Genomic DNA, 21,447 nt, shown 5'->3' with positions numbered 1-21,447 from the left:
ACTACTTTGTTTGGCCTTCCAAAAGAGGACACAACTAGAAATCAGTGGTTAAGTTGTATTTACAACACTGTTCCAGAACAGTTCAACCCAAATATTCAGATGTGTGCAGCGCATTTTACGGAGGACTGCTTTCTGAACCTGGGAGAGTAGCCCACAATGTTGTGCACAAAGGTTGTTTCTATAAAGTGGGGCGATTCCAACTTTGCAAGGACAGTTTGGTGCTTCTGACTCACAGCCTGTAAGTACGTTTTTTTATACGCCTACCTAAAATGGCTCGTTCTAACACGCCCCCACATACCTACGTCACTGTGTGGAAAGATTTGCATAACACCGCCCAAATGTTCACGCGAAGAAAGAAGGAGTAACTTTAATTCTTGTGGAGCAACAATAATGTACAGTATGTGGAAAATAATGTGTAATTTGAACCTTAAACCGCATAAACACATTGCATTACACCAAATACACCAAATAATGTTTTTTTAGCAACGTCATATGACCCCTTTAATGACTGACACTTGATTACGCGACGCGACACGACACTCACATTTAGCATCACGTCAAAAGCAAATAGAAATTACAATCATTGCCGCTATCTTGTCTACACTGGATACAGTATAGAGATGCGCGTTTCCTTCTGACACAGTCCACACGCTTGAGTCTGTCGTCAGTAGCACAAATGGAGTGAAAGAACGTTCGCTTTGACACATTTGGTTTAAACATCTTGTTCGCGTCTTTGTACAGATATCAGAAGGTTCCCAGCGTAAGGAACAAGTGGATAGTTTATTTTTAATGGCATCCCGGATCATGTCAGAGGATTGTTCAGAGCATTTTGTTTTGTAAAAAAGGGCACAGTGTCATGGTGAGTTCACAAAGAAACATTTGTTGAAAGATGAAGCGGTACTAGATCTGACAGTAAATTATTTCATAATGCTTTTTCTGGAAATTACGTTTTATTTTGATCATGTTGTCAAAACACTCACATGCAATAGTGGGCATTGATACTGTTTCTTATGCAATGACATTAGCCAATCATAACAGTGATTACTGACAAGCCTTAAAGGACACGCCCCTTAAAACGGGTCGTTTTAGACAGAGGGTCAGAATGAGGGTTATAAATATAAATTTTTCCACATTTTTTTCTTTTTTTGTTTTATGCAAAAAACTTTATTAACATTAAAAGTAAACCTCAAAGAACATTAAAATAATTTAAAAAATCCATGTCATGACCCCTTGAAGAGACGTACTGACCTTAACAGCTTCCTCATTGCACTACATGACCTTCATTTGGCAGATAATGCTTTTATATATTATTTATTTAATCTTTTATCTTTTTCTATATAATTTTATAAGAATGTTGGTACCTGTGATCAGATATTTTGAATAATGTGGGCAACCAAACAGTTGCTGATCCTTCATAGTATGGAATAAAATACTATTGTCAGTCCGGACCAGAAACTATTTTAAATCGTTTTCAGTAACTTAAATAAAGCTAAAATAAAATATAAATATTAGATGAAAAACTAAAAGTAAAGAAATAATACTAAAATAACACCGATGTGGACATATGGACTTTTTCGTATTTATCTTAAAACTTTTAGAAATTTACTGCTGAATGGCCTTACTACAAGCATCATTATATAATATTATTATATAATTTTATATAGTATGAGAATATTAAATAATGTCAGGACAAAGATGTTAATTTCATATTTATTTTATTGAGTGATGTTGTGGAGATCTTGATATTTGATATCATCTAAAAGAACACTTAAGAGTACATGGCAAATTTACTGAACTTTTTTCAATCTTTGTTTGCTCTTTTCACGAATATAGAGTAATCTATTCATAATAACGGTAATAGAGAATAGGTAAACAGCAATCAAAACAATTATATTTGTTATAAAGATAAAGTGTTTTTGAATGTTAACGACTAACAAGCATAATATTTCTCTAAAATAATAATGCCTATATGAGCAAAAGCTTACATACATCTCAATCTTTATGTGCTTTATAATGATAAAACACAAATGAAGAGACCTAACCATGTATAAAATAACTGGGAACCTACAAGATAATAAGAAAATTAAAGCTTTCAGCTGCATAACTATTTATGCCAATCCAATATAATAGCGGAGAGTTATATACTGAATTGGTGTGAAGACATCTGTTGTCTCTTCTGCAGCGTCACTCTTTAGGCACAGTGATTAAAGTATTCTGCTTCAGACCGCTCACCTGCAAACAAGATTAAAAAAGCTTAATAAGACTTAAATGTGTATAAATAAGTGCTGAGTAATTTAGACTTACTGGTCTGGTAATAATCGTAGACTTTTACAACCGCTGGCTTGAGGTTTTTAACTGAGAAGATTTGTTTAATACGTAGTGTTTGGCGGAAGAGTATGTACTTTTGACCCTGTTAAATATATAAAACACATATTCATAATAACTTATGTTAGATTAATCAGTGCCATTAGGTTTTAAAACAGATTTGATAGTTATTTTAATCACACTGGTTGTCATTATAAACCACACGTTATCATTCCCACCTCTTCAAGATACATGATCACGTGGTCGTTGTTGTATTCAGCACGATGTACTGATTTCTTTAACTGTGAAAAAACAGCACAAACTTAAAATATTTGTAAAAATTTGGGGAAATGCATAGCATTTACTGTCATGGATGCTGAATTAAACGGCCTTACCGCATTTAGGGAAGAGGGCTCTAGTTTGAAACCAGATAAGAGTTTCATATCTACAATGACCATGTTAGAACTGTCTTGTGTCCCAGTATACCTGAACGGATAACAAAACATATAAAAATATAGAATATTTGCAATAATCAAGTAAAGAATTAAATCATAACACTGAAGGTGTAAATCAGAATCTGCTCTTACATGATGTCTAATACGACATCCAGAATTTGTCCTGTCCCGCTCTGACACAGTCCCCCAGTCCTAGCAAAGATTTGTAATGCCTTAGAATCCTTGGGAGTGGGGATATTGTAGAAAAGAGACATCTAGAAGAGAGTCACATTAGGACATTAGGATTAGAACATTAGGACATCTCTTTAAGCTATCATCATAATGTGGTTTTAATTTGTTTTGCTGCACTTCACAGACCTGCACAGACACACAGGCTGAGCCCTTCACTTCAATGCTGTATTTGGCTGGAACGTTCTGCAGCTGCTTCTCCTGGTACAGTAACTTGTTGTCCTGATTGACATCAAAGTGGTGAGTGTCTGCTGCTGACTGTACAGTCACTGTGCTGGAGCCATCAGAGCTGAACACTTTGGTGGCGTACAAAGACAAAGCCGGAAGAGCCACCACTGTGTCCTGAGAAATAAATGTGTTCAGTAATGTGATTTTTACCCATTATTCAGCAATCATGTGTTTGATTTGAGTAGTTTGGGTCACCTGTGTGGAGGAGAATCCTCCATAGGCATTCTGCTGCTTCACAAGCCAGCTGACAATCCTGTTAGCAAAGCCCAGATCAGCTGAAGTGAGTGAATCTGCAGTGAGAGCAGCTAGCAGCACATATGAGCTGATCTCCACTGCCAGAGAATCAGAGTCATCAGCAGATGCAGACTGAGACCAGTGGAGATGAGACCCTTTTAAAAAAGATTTGGGAACCATTATAAATTAGATTTACACTTTAAAGTGTGACAAGCACAACTTATTACAGAGCTCTTACCTTCTGAAATCCCAATGCCCATTAGCTTTTTTAAAAGATAGTCTCGAGTTGCTTTGTCTTTAGCCAGACTGAAAGTGTAGGCGAGCAGAGCAGTGGTGTAAGTGTTTCGGTTATCACCAACAAAACGCTTTAAGTATGACAGACCTTTGCTCACAGCAGGATCCTACAACAGAAACAGTGCAGGTGACAAATATATAAGAGCCTTATAAAATAGTACAGTTTGTGCTTGACAACATGTAGACCATACTGACCATAACTGATGTGTTCAGCTCGAGTAGTGATGCAGTTATATAGGCAGTGATGGTCACACCATCACTTACACCCCCCTAAAATACACAGATAGCAAATAAAGGCATCTATTATGAAAATGTTCATTTTTAAATAAGCAGTTTTGGCTTTTTGTAACAAGACAAATGAACTCGAGAAGCAAAATTGCTTTAGACAATATATTTTATTTTTCTATATTATTTTCATACTGTTTTGTTCAGCTTTATACTATGGAATAAGAATGAATAAATAATCTTCATTAAAAACATATTCTTTGAAAACAACTTATATTAACAATTTGTATCTTAAATAAATATCTTGTTTTAAGAATGTTTAGATATTTGTAGTGGTAAACTGATTAGGATTTTTTTTTTCACAGAAAACAAATGTTCATTGATTTATATTGTACATAAATAAACATTTCTTATATACTTTGTAATATTTTTTTTACCTTCATTCTGTTATTGAAGAGTTTTCCCTTGCTCTCATATAAACCATCTGGTCTTTGGTGGCGTATCAGCCATTGCTTTGAATTCTGAATTTTTGGGGGGTCAATAAAGATGTAACGCTGTGCTTTCCCGAAAGTCCTCAGCACAAATGCAGTCAGCCTGTTAGTTCATTTCAATTTAATGCTTTTATTCAGACTCATCTGGAGATTTGTAATGTGTTTTTTAAGATTTTATTACCTTATTTTGAAATAATATTCATTGCTGGACATTTGGGTTTTGTGCAATGGTTAATTTGTGAGGTTAAAACAGTTCATACCACGTATTTCCTTCTCCCTTTCTAAATGTAGTATATGATCCATCCAAGTTCTCATAGTTGAGTTGCTTTTGATACCCTGTTCAATATTTCGGTTCAGATTGTTTTCCTCAAATGTACTGAAAAAAACATTTTAAGCAGAATGAAATGATTCTGAATGGCACCTCACCGCTCTTAAGGAAGCCGGTGGCTCTCTCTCGGATGGCTGAGGTGAGCTGCTCTGTGTTTTCCAGATACTGCAGAATGTAAATATTGGGAGAAAGAACAGCAATGTTTTGTTCTCCACAGCCATACGGCATCTGTAATAATCCGTGAAGATTCCTTAGTGCACGACCCAATATGTCTCCTGCAAGAGGACATGTGATTGTAAATTTCTACATCAAAAATATTTACAAGACGGTATTGATTTTAAGTTATGGCTTTTTTTCTTCACCAATCACTGAAAGAGCAGCTTTTCCTGATCCCTCTATCATATTTTTGGGAAATGCTAGATCCACTTCCTCCAAGAGGTTTTGCCCTGTAGATGAAGGCACAAGAGCAATTCATAAAGTTGGAAGCAGATTTAAAATGATCTTTTTGAAACATTGTATGTGGCATAAAAGTTCACAAACATTACCTTTGGGACAAAGCAGCCAGCTGTGGCTGTTAGTCTTTTCAATTCCTTCAGCCTGAGGAACACAGGTTAATGTTAGCACAATTTAGCTTTTTTTGGTCTTTAACTGCAATGTAAAGGACGAGTTTTAGATAATATAACTTGCATTAATGCATTGTATTTGCATAATACGTTTTTACCCACATTTACACGCAAGCTTTGTGTGACCGTGTCAATGCGTCCTCTCTCTGGCACGCTCACAATCTCATTGTCACACACAGTCTGGGACGCCTCTGCCTCTGCACTGACTGTAATATTCAAGACTCCTACAACACAAGACATGTACATGAATATACGACAGACACAAACACTGAGAAACAATGATTCAGACTGGAAAACTCACCAAGAACAGAAGGAGTGAGGATCCATTGAAAGGTTTTTCGTCCATTAACACACAGACAGGATGAATACTGATCATCAGAGGCGGCTTTGAGAGTGTAGTCTGAGGAAGGAGCTGGAGTCACTTTAACCTGTCAGTCAAACACACATGATTAGTGGCAGTGGCAGCTGGTGCTAAAAAAAATTTGGAGGACGCAAACAAACTGAATCACAACGCTAATGCAAGACTGAATGAAATTGTTAAATAACCATTTAACAAGTGACATAATGGACCCTTTTCACATTTCCGGGTTTCTCAGCAGCGGAAGTCGTCATAGTTGGGTTCACTTAAAGAGCAGTGAATAGGAGTACCACAAATATATTTTTTGCATTCACATTTGCTTAAATAGCAAAAGAAAAACACCACGAACCACGATAGTGTTTTCACGACTTTCAAAAAAAAGAAAAAAAATTTAGAGAGAGACCGATAACGGCAGTTAGAAGAGAGAACGATGTCAAATTTACCGTCCCCCCTATAGATGCTGCATTAGAAACACCCTCGCATTAGCCTTAACTAGTTTTTTTTTTTGTAATTTGATGCAAAGGTGATATAATACAAAGTATAGTGTTATAAATGTACATACATAAAAAAAAAAATCAAAATATAAAAAACTTAAGGATTTACAATGCTGATGACTGTTAAATGTGTCATCACAGTCTTGTGAAAAGGGTCCATAATTAATCATTACTGCTTAAAAATGGAAGTTGAAAATTCAACTGTTAAAGCATAAAATAAGATACCGAATCAGTGTATCTGAGTTTAATGTGGACGTATCATCAGTAAAGTAATCATTAAACATTTGTAATCATTCAAAAAAATATTAGCCATTTATATTAATGTGATTCAGAGATGAAGTCCATAATACTAATGTTGTCCACAAGAGAGAGACACAGGATAGCAAATCTTTAAGATCTTAGTTTAAAGGCTGTGAAAATAGTTCAATAAATTGACTTGTAGAAAAAATGCATATAAATTCATTATATTTTCATAAAGTTTAAAAAAGCCCAATATAATAAGTATGCTAAATCTGTAATCTCCTAATTACTTATAGACCATTACTTTTTTTTTTAAATCTTAATTTTAATAGTATTGACAATATATTTGTCAAGTTGTCAGACATAACTGAATGATCGCTAAAATCAAAAGTGGGAGGGTCTGGGGCGCAGAGCGGATGATCTGAAACAAGCCAATTAGAACTCAGCCTCAAGTGACGTGCATTTCAAAAGTTTACAGACCTAATAGACACCATTTGTCCGGCATGCCACACACACAAAATAATCGAAATACAGTTTTGATTTTTAATAGGTGCTAATATTACAACCTGACCTGTCGAATAGTATGACTAAATAATGCAATTTCATTCTTTTTTTGCAATATATTTAACTTAGTTTTAACATGTTGAAGTAGGCTTCTTCCCTGGCTAAATAAATAGGGGCGGCGCCCCCTATTGACCAGCTGATTAGTGCCATATTTGATATGATTGGATTAGACTGAGGCCCTATCCACACGAACGCGGTTATTTTTAAAACCGCAGTTTTTTTATACGCGGTTAGGCCGTTCGTCCACACGCAAACGCAGCACTAGTTCACTGAAACCGAACATTTTTGAAAACGCCTGCCAGGGTGAATATTTTCAAAAACTCCGGTTGCAGTGTTATCGTGTAAACAGCGAAACCGGAGTTTTTGGCTTGTGACGTCGGCGCCTGCGCGAGTCTGAAGTCTCACCATGATGCACTTGGACAGATAGTTGAAGACAGTGGCCTTCAGCTCAAAGATCTCCCCACGGATGATGGAGTAAGGCAGAGAGAGCTCCAGGAAGAAGGGCTGGAAAACTGTCAGCTGAGCAGGAGGAGCCAGACCCAGACCTTTGGAGGACAGACAGAAGGCCTCCGTGTCCCAAGAGGTGATAGTGTCAGGAACTGTGACAGGAACCTGAGCTGATCCAGAGTCCCTGAAGATACATTTGCATTTATTAACATGACATTTACCAATTGAGTATCAAAAATATTTTAAGTTGGTGGGTAGCACCTTCAGACTTTTAACTCATCATTCACTCACCCCGTCTCAACAAGTTCCCAGATCCAAGTTTCTGGGAAGAATGTGCGACTGGTTTCTAAAGGAATGAGAGGTGTGTTCTCAGTTCCTGTGCCTGGGATGTTGCAGATCCATGAAATTGACCATTGACCAAAAAAAAAAGAACAAGAATAAACAAGGAAAACCTGAATCACTCCATTATGTACTGTAAGTATTTATTTTTATTATTATTATTATTACTACTGATGTTGTTGTTGTTGTATTTTACAGAAAAACAATACTATTATTTATGAATGTCTTAATTTTTGCTTTTTAAAAAAATTTGGGGAAGATGGTTTGGAGCATTAACTGCAAACCCAGCTAGTGTATCTAAACTGTCGGTTAGCTTTCCTTCTTACTGGCATTTATACTCTATAGCCTACTCTCTACATCTATTTGTTTTCAATTTGCCCTTTTTTTACTCCCAAAATAGACTATACTTTTTAAATAACTTGTGTATTAACCCTATCTTTAAGCTAGTGTATCTCATAAGATGAATGTTCGAGCCATCGAGTATTTTATCTTTGCAAAATTAATACTAATTGCACATTTTGTCAGTAGTTTTCTGTGAGGGGTAGTTTTTTTGTGTGTTTTTTTTTTTATTATAGCTTAACTTATAGGCTAGGTCATTCACTTTGCATTCATAGTGTTGCTATTATGACATATCTTCAATTAAAATTTGGGCAAGTAAATATTCGTATAATGCATGTAAATCATAGACTAAAAGTAAATTTCAGATGAATGTATTTTACTGGGATTCTGCTTTGTCTATAATTAGTTATTTAATTATTCAAATAATTATAAAAATACTATTTTAAATAGTTGATTAAGCTTTTTATTTAAAAATGCTGAATATACTGTATATAGTGACACTGTCACACAGGACACGTTTTATTCCACTCAATATGTATTATGATGAGATATATATATATATATATATATATATATATACACTGTATATATACAGTGGTGGAAAGAGTACTGAAAAAATACTCAAGTAAAAGTACCATTACCTTCCAAAAAATGTAGTGCGAGTAGAGTAAAAGTACTTGTCCAAAAAACTACTTGAGTAAGAGTAAAAGAGTAGCCTATTTAAAAGTACTCATGAGTATTGAGTAGTGAGTACTGAGCTGTGGATTCTACCCCCTCATAATAAACGCTGTACACCGCGATTTATACTTTTTAAAAACGTTGTACATTCTGTAATTCACATTATAGTGTTTGTCATAAAGAATGAAGAATATATATCATCCAGCAGTTTAAAAAGAAATATAAGATTTAAAATCATGTGTCAAGCAACAAGCATGCTGTTGTTGCACATAAAATATTAATGTTTAGAACAGTGCAAATACAAACACCATTAGAAACTTACAGTTCAGCATCACACACCATGATATGGGTTAAAATGAGAGGCCATTTCTCTCCGAAACGGTGCCAGTTTTAGCGTTTTGCAATAAAGAAATAAAAATAACTAAACTTGATAATTTATGTTACAATTCTAACATAAATGCACATTGTTCTAGAAGGATGGCATCATGCCATACCTTTTAGCACATCCAAAACTGTGCCAGTTTTAGCGTTTTGCAATAAAGAAATAAAAATAACTAAATTTGATAATGTTACAATTTTAACATAAATGCACATTGTTCTAGAAGGATGGCATCATGCCATACCTTTTACACATTTACTCGAATTGTTATGCTGATAATACAATTTGTAAGGAAAAATGCATTAAATAGCAAAGTATTTCTGGGGAAACTTTTTCAAAAGAAAACATACACACTGCATGTCTCTTTGCTGAACTGCGGCGGTCTCGGTGAATCAGCAGCATCCACAACTGAATGGAACAAAAAGTTTTGAACTTGAAAATTGTTTATGCGGCGAGTGCACTTGCTAAATGAAGGCGGATTGTATAAAATGGATAAAATAAATTAAAAAAAACGTTTATTAACCAGCTGCAGTTTTATTACATCATGCGCTGGCACAGATGCAGTAGCCTATATTAACGCCAGGGGTCATCAATAAGGTGCAGATTGGGTCCTCAATTTGTGTTTCCAACACACTTTTTCACAGCGCGCATCACGCGCTCAAACTCATGAAAAGTCAACAAGTTCAACAAGCAACAACGACAGTATCCAAGTGAGTGCTGCAGAACGCACGCGAGAGAGAGACCCCATTTAAATCATAAAGTTTGAAAAAATAGATTTAAAATTATGTGTAAGGCCACTGAGACAGCATATGCTGTTGTTGCACATAAAATATTAATGTTTAGAACAGTGTAAATACAAACACCATTAGAAACTCATAGTTCAGCATCGCACACACCATGATATGGGTTAAAATGAGAGGCCATTTCTCTCCGAAACGGTGCCAGTTTTAGCGTTTTGCAATAAAGAAATAAAAATAACTAAATTTGATAATGTTACAATTTTAACATAAATGCACATTGTTCTAGAAGGATGGCATCATGCCATACCTTTTACACATTTACTCGAATTGTTATGCTGATAATACAATTTGTAAGGAAAAATGCATTAAATAGCAAAGTATTTCTGGGGAAACTTTTTCAAAAGAAAACATACACACTGCATGTCTCTTTGCTGAACTGCGGCGGTCTCGGTGAATCAGCAGCATCCACAACTGAATGGAACAAAAAGTTTTGAACTTGAAAATTGTTTATGCGGCGAGTGCACTTGCTAAATGAAGGCGGATTGTATAAAATGGATAAAATAAATTAAAAAAAACGTTTATTAACCAGCTGCAGTTTTATTACATCATGCGCTGGCACAGATGCAGTAGCCTATATTAACGCCAGGGGTCATCAATAAGGTGCAGATTGGGTCCTCAATTTGTGTTTCCAACACACTTTTTCACAGCGCGCATCACGCGCTCAAACTCATCAAAAGTCAACAAGTTCCACAAGCAACGACTTATCCAAGTGACCGCTGCAGAACGCACGCGAGAGAGAGAGAGACGAGGCAGCGCAGATCGCGCGTCTTAAAGGCGGGCGTACACGGTGCGATTTTTGCTGTCGTACCAGCTCGCAGGCGATTTTTTTCTCTCGGGAGAAAATCGCAGATGCTCGCATGGTCGCGGCTCGTACCGTGTGAGGAGAATTACGGGCCGATCCGAGACGTTACGAGCACCTCCCGATAATTTTCAAACATGTCAAAAAAAATCGGATGCTGTCGGTTTAAATTCGTGGCGTATGTGCGGTTGAACGAGACGATTTGGCGATCCATCTGAAGTTGACCAATCAGAAGATGACAAAAACCAGTTCTAACAGTTCTAATTTTTATTTGTTATTCCGAATGTACCAAATTTACCGTTCAGCTTTATGAATGAATATGGTGACGTGCCAGAGCTCACGACGTTCCGACCTTCAGAATCGCACCGCGTACGCCCGCCTTAAAGGGGTCATATGATGCTGCTAAAAAACATTATTTGGTGTATTTGGTGTAATGAAATGTGTTTATGCTGTTTAAAAAAGTACAATTACTGATAAAAACTACTTAATTACTGTAACGTGAGTATTTGTAATTCTTTTTTTCACACCCCTGTATATATATATATATATATATATATATATATATATATATATATGTGTTGGGGAGTAACTAGTTACATGTAACGGAATTACGTAATCAGATACAGTTACTGAGAAAAAAAAATGTGTAATTAAATTACAGTTACTCATGAAAATGTTCAAGATTACAAAGGGGATTACATCTGAATTTTTTTTTCACACACACCCCCACATACAGATTTAATTTATTTCTTTCCCAAATTGCATTGACTGCTCTAAAATATGAGACAACAATGTTTCAAGAGTTTAGGACACAGAATAGGAGACGTTTATACGATGACTTTTATTTCTTATTTGGGTTTATGTATATGCTTTTTTTTTTAAGATTAACTGTTAGATGCCTGTGTTTGTTGTCATAGCAATGCAAAGATTTGATTTCAAAAACAGTATCATAGATATTAGACTATTTCTTGCTATGGTTTAAAATCTGTATTTAACCTCAGAACGATCTCAAAGTAAAAAGCTCTGAGACATTGAAAACTCTGGACCATGAGCTGCTTGTGTGTAAATGAAAACAGCATGCAGCACATCAGAATATTTATTTATTTATTTATTTATTTAATTAATTAAAATGATGCACTTGCAATTTCACAATTGCCCCAACTGGTGAGTAAAACGGTTTCATATACTAGCCAAAAGTGATTTTTAGTAGCGTTTGGTGCTTGACAAGTGTTAATTTTGAACCTGAGATGCTAAGGGTGTCCTGTACACAGCTGCTAGGCTATATGGTGCCACAGTGCAGTCAGAAGCAATCCATGTATCAAATATGCATACATTTGAAAATGCACCATTTCGCAGTTTTAGTAATTGTTTTGTGCCATTTTGAGATTCACATGGGTCATGCTTCTCAGATAGGAAAAAAAATAGTAAATATATATAAACAGGGAGAAATCATATTCCTGACCTTCTACAACTCCAGCTCCTCCAGCTGAACCTCCTCGACCCATTGGACCCATTGGACCCATTGGACCTGGTGGACCCGGCATACCTACAACTCCTGGCTTGGCATCTGGATATGCTTGAGGGCAACCAAAATCCATAAAACCATAGCCTGGAATTCAACAGAACATTTATTATTACAGTTTATTTTTAGAACATGTCCATGGTGTATATATACATATATAAAGAGAGAGAGAAAATAAACAGATGTCTTACCACTGCACATTTCCGTTCTGTGATAAACTACATCTTTGACTTTAATACAAGACGGCATTCTAATAATCAAATTTGTTGCCACCTTCAATCCCATGTTCTTATCCAGATGACAATGTAAAAATATTAGAGACAGAGTCTGTTACTAAAAATGTATTTTAGCTGCATCTAACTGCACATTTTCTTTTTGACCCAAACATTAATCACAATAAACTTTTCAAATCACACACATTCCTCAAACCCAATAGATTTTAAACACTTACCCTGAATGTATTATAGACAGCATCTGCTGTCCTCTCTGAAGGGTAATAGTAAGGGGGAGAACCGTCTATATGATCTATAGGGAGGTGAAGGAGGGAGATACCGAGGATTTCTTATGGATCTAACATTAAAGCAATCCTCTTCATCTTCAATGTCAATTGGAAAAAGCCTGATTGGCAACAGCTTAAAAACCTGCAGAAGGATGGCAGAAATACTGTGATTTTGTTATTTCATTGTGAAAAGTGTCAAAACTGAAGACAGGTCTGAAACTTAAATGACTTTTTCAGCATCTAGATGTTTTCCGGACTCTAGAATCCGGACGCTCTGTTCTACAGCACTGAGGCCGCACAGTGAACCAGGCTGAGCTGAGATCTGGAGAGTGTTTTCTTCACTAGGAGCAGCTGTAGTCTGAGAAAACCGCAGTGACACCTGTGACACACAGTGGTCCAATCTTTAATTTTAAAACAAAATCAAAGTATTTCAAACAATCATTACTACATACTATAACTAATTATAACTTATTACAACTGTAACATCTTGTCATTAGGCTGATTATTTTGTAGATTATAATGGACTATTTTTTACAATAAAAACAATATATAGATAAATTACAGAAGTATTTCAACATTTCATCCCACGCATGTTAATTTAGTGAGTAGCCATGTAATAAGTGGGATAATGTACAGTCAGCTGGTCATTATAAATATACTCAATGATTGTACATTATCTTTACATACATGCAATCACCATTGTAATTGTAATAGACTCAGCCAGCACACCTTGTTTTCAAAACATTTCTCAATTTGAAATGTTCTGGAAGCAGCTAGTACAGTTTCACTGGGCAGCACACAGTATACGAGAAACTTCATCTTAGGAGCCATCCGGGCACGAACAGGGACTTTAAACATCACTTCTCCCTCCAGTACTCCATCAGAGCCTTTCACCTTAACATTTTCATAGCCATGGTGTACTATCTCTTCTCTAGATGAAACCTGAAAAAAAGAAAAATCCCAGTGAATAAAATAGCTGAACGAAAAAATGTGCAGTGTTCAGCTTAATTCCTGCACCCACCAGGTAGACTATGGTAACAGAACCACTTTCAACAGTCTCTCCAGCAATAGTGTACTGCACGGTTACTGAGATCTCCTCCTCGCATTTCAGCGGTTCCTCTAGAGCATTTATAACCAGCTGACTCACTTTTGCTGGGCTTTCTTTGGGTTTTAATTGCAGAGTTTTGTGTGCAGAATCAAAATGGTATGGAGTACTAAACTGATTGTTTGATGAAGCACGTGCCTGTCAGGAGCAGATCAATAAAACACACGGTCAGAAAAACCAGCTGCAACTGACTAAAATAAATGCAGAAATAACTGAACGCTTAAGGATTTGCACTGGTGAATAAATATCACCACTGCAACCGTAAGTGAAGCATTTATTTCAGCAGTACTATGCTTGAATTCATCTATTATAGATTGTTTTGAATGGAAAGCATCTGCTAACATACACACACATACAAATGATAAGCTCACCGATACATAAATAGATGTACTTATCGCAAGGGACGTATCAATTGTGAAATGGGCCAACCCATTGATGTCTGTGGTAAGTTCTTGAGACTGAGACAGGGCATGTTGAACAACAACCTTAAAGTAAGGAAATGGGGTTCCTTTGGAGAACTCAACTTTAATCTGGTGGAAAAACAGAACCTCATCAAGGATATACGGTAGGCAAAGATACATTTTATTAACATAACAACCACCTATTTTTATTAAATTAATTAATATTTTATTTTAATCATATATTTTATTTATTCTAATAAAATGCAATTAACACTGTAATGCAATTAATAATATTTGCAAATAATAATGTATGCAATTAAAATTCAATTGAACAGTGCACCTTTGCTTGTATGACTGATCCTTTTTCAAAGAACTCCGGCAGGTTAATCAATTTGATGCTACCAATAGTATAGGTCAAAATCACATTTTCAGTCCTTTCCATTGAGATGTCTGGAAAACAAAACATGGTGAAATCGTAGGAACAACCAATCAAGTATGCACAATTGTATTTTGATTTATCAGTGATTGAGCTATTTTGTTTTCATGTCTGTTACAGCACACACACCTGTCCCGTCCTCAGTTACTGATGCAGTAAAATCAAGAGACTGTTCCCTGTAATACATCTCCGATCTTTTAATAAAGACTGCCATGGGAAACATCTCAGAGACACAGCCAGTCTCATTCAGCTAGGAAAAAAAATAATTGTGAAATAATTGCTAGTAGTTATTAATAAATAAAAAAAACACACATTTAGTCATACTTACTACTGCTGACCTATTAACACAGAGTGGAGTTTGATACTGAGGGGCATAAAATGGAATGGTTTTGCAGAGTCCCATCTTCACACTACCTTGTACAGGATGTCCATGGGTGTATCTGTTGAAGACATACTGTATATTAACTGATCTTCCTGCTTAACATATTGTAACGCCCCTGTGTCCTTATTTGGTTGTTCCTGTCCTCATTATTAGTTAATTACCTTGATTGTGCTCACCTGTCTGCCCCTCGTTATCCACCCTATATTAGTTCCTGCCTCCTGTAGTCTAGTTTGTCGGTTATTGTGAATGTTACTCTGAGTGTGTGTCTCATCTACCTGTATCTGCCTTGTTGTCCCTACATTAAACATCCTTATTTGAATCCCTGTCATCCTCGTCATCCTGCCTGCCTCCACACACCTTGACCGTGACACATATGTGTTCATATTTTATATTCAAATCACCTCACCTCCCACATACCCCCAGCTTTACTTCCTCTTCATTCGCTCTCACTCTCTTTGGCTTGTATAATTTCACTTCGAATTTCGGTAGAACTGAACCACAAAGGAAGTTGTGATTTTAGCAATTTTAGCAAAGAAAAAAAGCCAATACAACTGATTCAGAGTAATACACCAAAAAATAAAGGTTATATTCCCCTGAAGCGCTTGTAGTGTGTACAGTTTCTCTGTTTTGCCACACTGTGAACTTTAAACTGTGGAAACAATAAAATGGTGCTATAGCATTGTAATCGAAGGTTGACACCAAATGGTCTGCTGTTTCAGGACCCTTGTTCTATGGGAGCATTGTGAAAACCCCCTTTATGGAACATCTTTGTTACTTGTGTAACCCTCGTTCTCTGAAGGAGGTAACGGAGCTGTCATATCGTGACCAACGAATTCGGAATCTCACCAGAGAGGCCAATCTACTTTGAATGTAAACTAAACAAGCCAATGCATATGATATTTGGACCCGAAGACCCAACTGGCTGAGGTGACTGAGCACCAGAGCTCTGTGTTCACACAACTGATCCCGTGACTGTGCCAGTATGAGCCAGTCGTCAGGATAGTTGAGAATGAGAACGCAGAGTTCTCTCATGAGAACAAGGGCCTCCTCCACTACTTTTGTGAAGATGCAGGGAGACAGGGACAGCCTGAAGGGCAGGGCCTTGTAATGATATGTTCGACCCTCGAACGCAAAGCGCACAAATGGCCTGTGTTGAGGGAGAATCAAGACATGAAAGTATGCATCCTTCTGGTCAATCGCTACAAACCATGGTTTAGGTTTCCACATGAGCCCGTCATCTCTGGGTCTGATTCAGACAATGCTATCATTCCCGAGGGAGGCAACGCAGCCGATTCAACATCCCTGGAGAGAGTGGAATCTCCCTCGGAAAATTGATTATGTTGCACCTGCTGCCTATTTATACCCACACTGCAGGGCGTGGCAGATGCAATTATTGCATGTCAATGTGCATTGGCTCATTTAATTTACACTCGAAGTAGATTGGTCTCTCTGGCGAGATTCCCGATTTGTTGGTCATGACGTGACGTCGAAGGTGACCGACTGAAAGGGAACCTTTATTTTAAAGAGCATACTGTGAAAGTAAGCTAATACTCACCATACTCCTTAACATTAATTTTTTTTGTAATTGTTTGTTTGCTAGTCTCTACAAAAAGCTCATATGAACCAACAGGTGCCTCTGGATTCAGCGTATGGGAAAGTTGCAGAATCTTGCCATGGGTTGATGTGGCATTAATCCACTGATTGATTCTGTTCATTTGATTGTCCTGCTTATATGATAAGGCATTGAAGACAAACAACATGGCAATAACAGGAACATTTATGCAGGAAAATGTGTTTGTGAAAGGGGGAAAACAAAAAATGAAGTTTACCTGCACTGTTATGAGTTTGTACTGTGGTTGAAAACGCATAACATTAGGCCTAGTTTGCATAACACTCATTGATCAGAAATTGAATTTTAACCCACAGCTGTTTACTCTGAGGTCCAAGTCTGAAAGTGCATTTCAGGTATATTTGTGCACACATTGATATGCAAACATGACCAATAAAGTCAGTTAAACATTTAACCAATATCATGCCATATTGACCCACAATTAAAAACTTAAAAATTGCAACCTACTGTTTCATCAACTGGTTTAAAATTTAGGTCCACTGTGAAAATCCTGAACTGAACTGTAAAATTGAGGAAGACGTAAAACATTAAGGCCAGTAAAGCATGAAAACAGACTGTGACCAGAGTGCAATGAGGCTGAATATAAAGCAAAAATACCAGTTTGTCCAGGATTGTAGATTTGTTTATCTGTTTGAATTATTGTAAGTGGATTATATGATATGAATTTGACTTTTCTCTTTTCAATCATTTGAGTGTTTTCCCCTTGAGCTTCCACTTGGATCTCTTGCACTGAATCAGACTCAGGAGCCTGTTGAACACATGCAGTTGTATTACAAATCAGTATAATCTCTTAAGAGAGCAAGTTTATATTAATATATTTGATATTAAAATATTTAACTTGAAAATATTCTTTAATTATTGTTTTGCCAGTCTCGATAGACAATATTTTTTCATAACAATATTACAAATGACAAAATGATTTCTGGAATTCATGGTGTTGCATGCATAGAATGCTCGAATTTCTTCTATATCTACAATATTTACAAATGCAGTTTGTAAATGGATATGTTGTTTTAAACAACCCCAGTAGATCATTCAATGAATAATATAAATGTAATAGCAGGCCTGAAAGTCAAGGCAGCGGTGGAATTCCTTCTCTGTTCTCTCCTGTAGAAGTGTTCTCTTCTGGTTAGAGTAAACCAGCGAAATAGTAAGCTGCAGATTTTCTTCTGGTTTTAGAAGGCTTACACATAGTTTAGCCTCCGAGCCTGATCTTATAACACCTGGAAATGTCACCATGAAAATTCTGCAAAGAGAAAGTGCATGTGCTTAATAACCCCCTTTTTAATGTGTGAAACTAATGATAGTTACTCTGAGATAAGAGCATGCATACAAACACACATGAAAGGATATACAAACGAAGACAGATTATATTTAACAAAAAAAAGGTTCTAACACTTACGGCCTAGAGGTTCCTTGATAGACAGAAATCAGTAAAACACATGTTATTAATATTACTCTTTTGAGTAACACAATAAAAAAAGCCATCATGAAGGGATGTGAAGAGCAAGAAGTGTGTACAAATGTCTAAACCTTTTACAAAAAGGTAAATGTTTATTTGACTTTTCACTTGACCTCAGTGATGATTAACTGTAGGTTACTCACGTAACCCAGGTTCTCTGATAACATGAGTGAGGTGTCTCACTATGCGAATCGCCTCGGACGTGACCAATGCTGGAAGCACCAATTACACCACGTCTGTCAGTTGACAGACCAATCACGACAGTGATGTGGGAGTCCCGCCTCCCCAATATATATCACTGCATAATGGTCCCTACCTCATTCTCAGCATATCTCTTCCCTGTACTAGGAGGGAAGTGTGGTAAAACACCTCACTCATGTTATCAGAGAACCGGAGTTACATGAGTAACCTAAAGTTCTCTTTCAAAAATTCATTCGGTATCTCACTATGGGATATAGACAACTCTCGTATTGCAGATTTGCTGTCCGAAGCAGGCATGTCAACCAACTCAGTGATGTGTGATAATATAAGAATGCAAGCTCTCCACTATTCACAGAATAGAATGGAGACATGTGAAAAATAAAGCATCTCTATGAGTGTTTTTTTTTTTTTTTAACACACTTAGGACGGAATGGGCCAACGATGGCTCTGTAACATCCAGCCTATAAAATCTGACAAAAGCGTGTTGCCGCTGCACAAATGTCTTGCATTGAAACGCCCTTAAACAACACCCACAAGGTGGCCAAACCTTGGGTACTATGATCCCTCAGCCCCTCTGGAGGACTAAGAACCATGATATTATAACCCAATATGATAGCTTACACTACCCAGTGGGACAGGCGCTGATGAGAAATAGGTTTACCCCTATGAGAATCAGCCCACGAGACAAATAGCTGATTACTTTTCCGCAGCGCTTTCGTTCTGTTTCATCGCAATGCAACACACGGACAGGGCACAAACAATGAAGCCGCTCTTCTTCTGGCACGAACGCTGGATTAGTTTTGAGAGACACTCTCGAGTAATCCATAGCGAACTGCCTACAGGAGTTATGAACCGACAAAGCATGAATTTCAATAACCCGTTTTGCAGTTGAAAGAGCCAGTAATAATGCGGTCTTTAGCAAAAGGAGCTTCAGATCGCTGCTGTCTATAGGTTTGAAAGGTGTACGAGACGAAGCATTAAGGACCACGGACAGGTCCCACGGCGGAATCAGTGGTTTTCACACCCTGTTCAAACGCCGTGCACCCCTCATAAACCTTCAAACAAGCGGGTGTCGACCCATAATGTTATTGTCAATCCCCACATGACACGCAGAAATCGCCACGAGATACACCTTAACGGTTGAAAAAGCTCTGCCTTTATCCAAAAGTTCTTGCAGAAAACACAACACATCTGTGACAGGACAGAGAAAAGGAACAATGTGCTTATGTGCGCACCACTGCTCGAAAACATTCAATTTCCTATCGTAAGCAGAGAGCATCGAGGCAGCCCTCGTGTTCTGAATTGTCTCGATCACCCTCTGAGGCAACCCAGTATAATTTAAGTTTAACCTCTCATGGGCCAAGTCTAAAGAGCAACTTTGTCCAAGGCGGGGTTGGATGAGAGGAGGTCTCTGCACAGCAGGAGAGGCCAGGACTGGTCGACTAAGACCTGCATTATCTCCATCAGCCACAATTTCCCATTTCGGGGCAATCAGTATGACTGAGTCACACCCATAGGCGCTCCGTCTCTCGCTAGCATGAAGAATAGAGGACAGTGAGTGTTTTCGTGTGATGCAAAGAGATCTAGGGCCACACGGCCGAATCTCTTCCACAACTGGCCCACTACCTGAGGGTTGGAGTGTCCATTCTCCGTACTGAGGATTCCCCCTGTAAAGGAGATCCGCCCCCACATTTATTATTCCCGGGACGTGCGTTGCCTGTAATGAATGAAAGTGTTTCCTGCCCCACACAATCAGTTTCTTTGCCAGACTGTGAAACTGAGGAGGGCATGTGCCCCCTTGGCGATTTATATATGCTACCGTGGTTGTGTTGTCTAATCTGATCAAAACATGGTGGTTCCGCAGAAACTGCACAAAATGTTTCAAAGCTAAAAACACTGTTAACGGTTCCAGGTAATTTATGTGCGCGCTCTGCAGCGAGACAGGCCATTTCCCTTTCGCTATTCTGCCCTAGCACACACCACCCCTACCTGAGAGCGACCCATCCATCGTTACCATCTTCCTCATGGAAACTGCACCCAGCAGAGTCCCGAAATTCGAGGAATGATCGGTTTCTCCAGTAACGGAGAGCACGCATGCAAAGTGCTAACACCCTCACTTTGCGGTTGAGGTGGCGTTTTGGACATAAGTGTTGTGCTGCTGTCCGATTCTGAAACTCTCTCATTCGCAACAGTCCCAAAGGAATAACCGAGACTGTTGAGGCCATCAGCCCCAGAAGACGTAAACACAGTCTGAATGGGACTTTGTTCCCTTTTTGAAAAAGGGATAGACAGCTGCGGATTGACTTGATGCACTCCTCTGAGAGAAACGCTTGAAACTGATGTAACGCACACTGAGTAGCGCTCGGTTCACAATTACTAAGTTACTATGTGACCACAACTGTGGTACAGCGGTAACTACGTGGGATTGCTTGGACCAGAAATCAGAAGACAAGGGTCGACTCACTAGAGCAAAAGGCAGCAGAAGGACAGCAAAGTAAAACAAAATAACTACTAGGACTACTTGGGATGCGCACGTCCTGATTTTGCTGAGTTAGATGTGTTCCTAGGTCAACATATTTTGTTGACTCTGGAATAACATTTTAATCCAAAAATGTAGTCTTGACCATATCCCTACACCTAAACCTAACCTTAACCATTAGTAATCCCTAAAATCAGAGGAAATGATAGATGAATGACACTGATGTGCAAGCACCAAACTCTGATTGTAAGCCTAAACTTCACAAAAACTATAATCTGGTTCTACAAAGATGTTGATCCAGGAACATATTGCACTTGGTAAAATCAGGTTCTGCACTGGGATGCGGTTAATCAAAGAAAAGGTAAGTGTATTCTTCTGGGTCACCGTGATTTTGCCAATTAAAACATGTTCCTGGATCAACATCTTTTGTTAATCCTGGATCAACATTATTCTTAAAAAATATAGACCTAACCCTGTCCCTAC

At 37.7% G+C, this 21,447-nt stretch overlaps 1 pseudogene; it reads right to left on the bottom strand.

Moving 5' to 3' along the window:
- Positions 1-2,076: 2,076 nt before the first annotated feature.
- LOC107729109 (alpha-2-macroglobulin-like) lies at positions 2,077-18,328 on the bottom strand (annotated as a pseudogene).
- Positions 18,329-21,447: the final 3,119 nt, after the last annotated feature.

Source organism: Sinocyclocheilus rhinocerous, unplaced genomic scaffold (genome assembly GCF_001515625.1).
Source record: "Sinocyclocheilus rhinocerous isolate Xijiao unplaced genomic scaffold, SAMN03320098_v1.1 scaffold1870, whole genome shotgun sequence".
Classification (NCBI taxonomy): domain Eukaryota; kingdom Metazoa; phylum Chordata; class Actinopteri; order Cypriniformes; family Cyprinidae; genus Sinocyclocheilus; species Sinocyclocheilus rhinocerous.
Note: the sequence above shows the minus strand (reverse complement) of the source record. Positions and strands in the feature narration are given on the sequence as shown.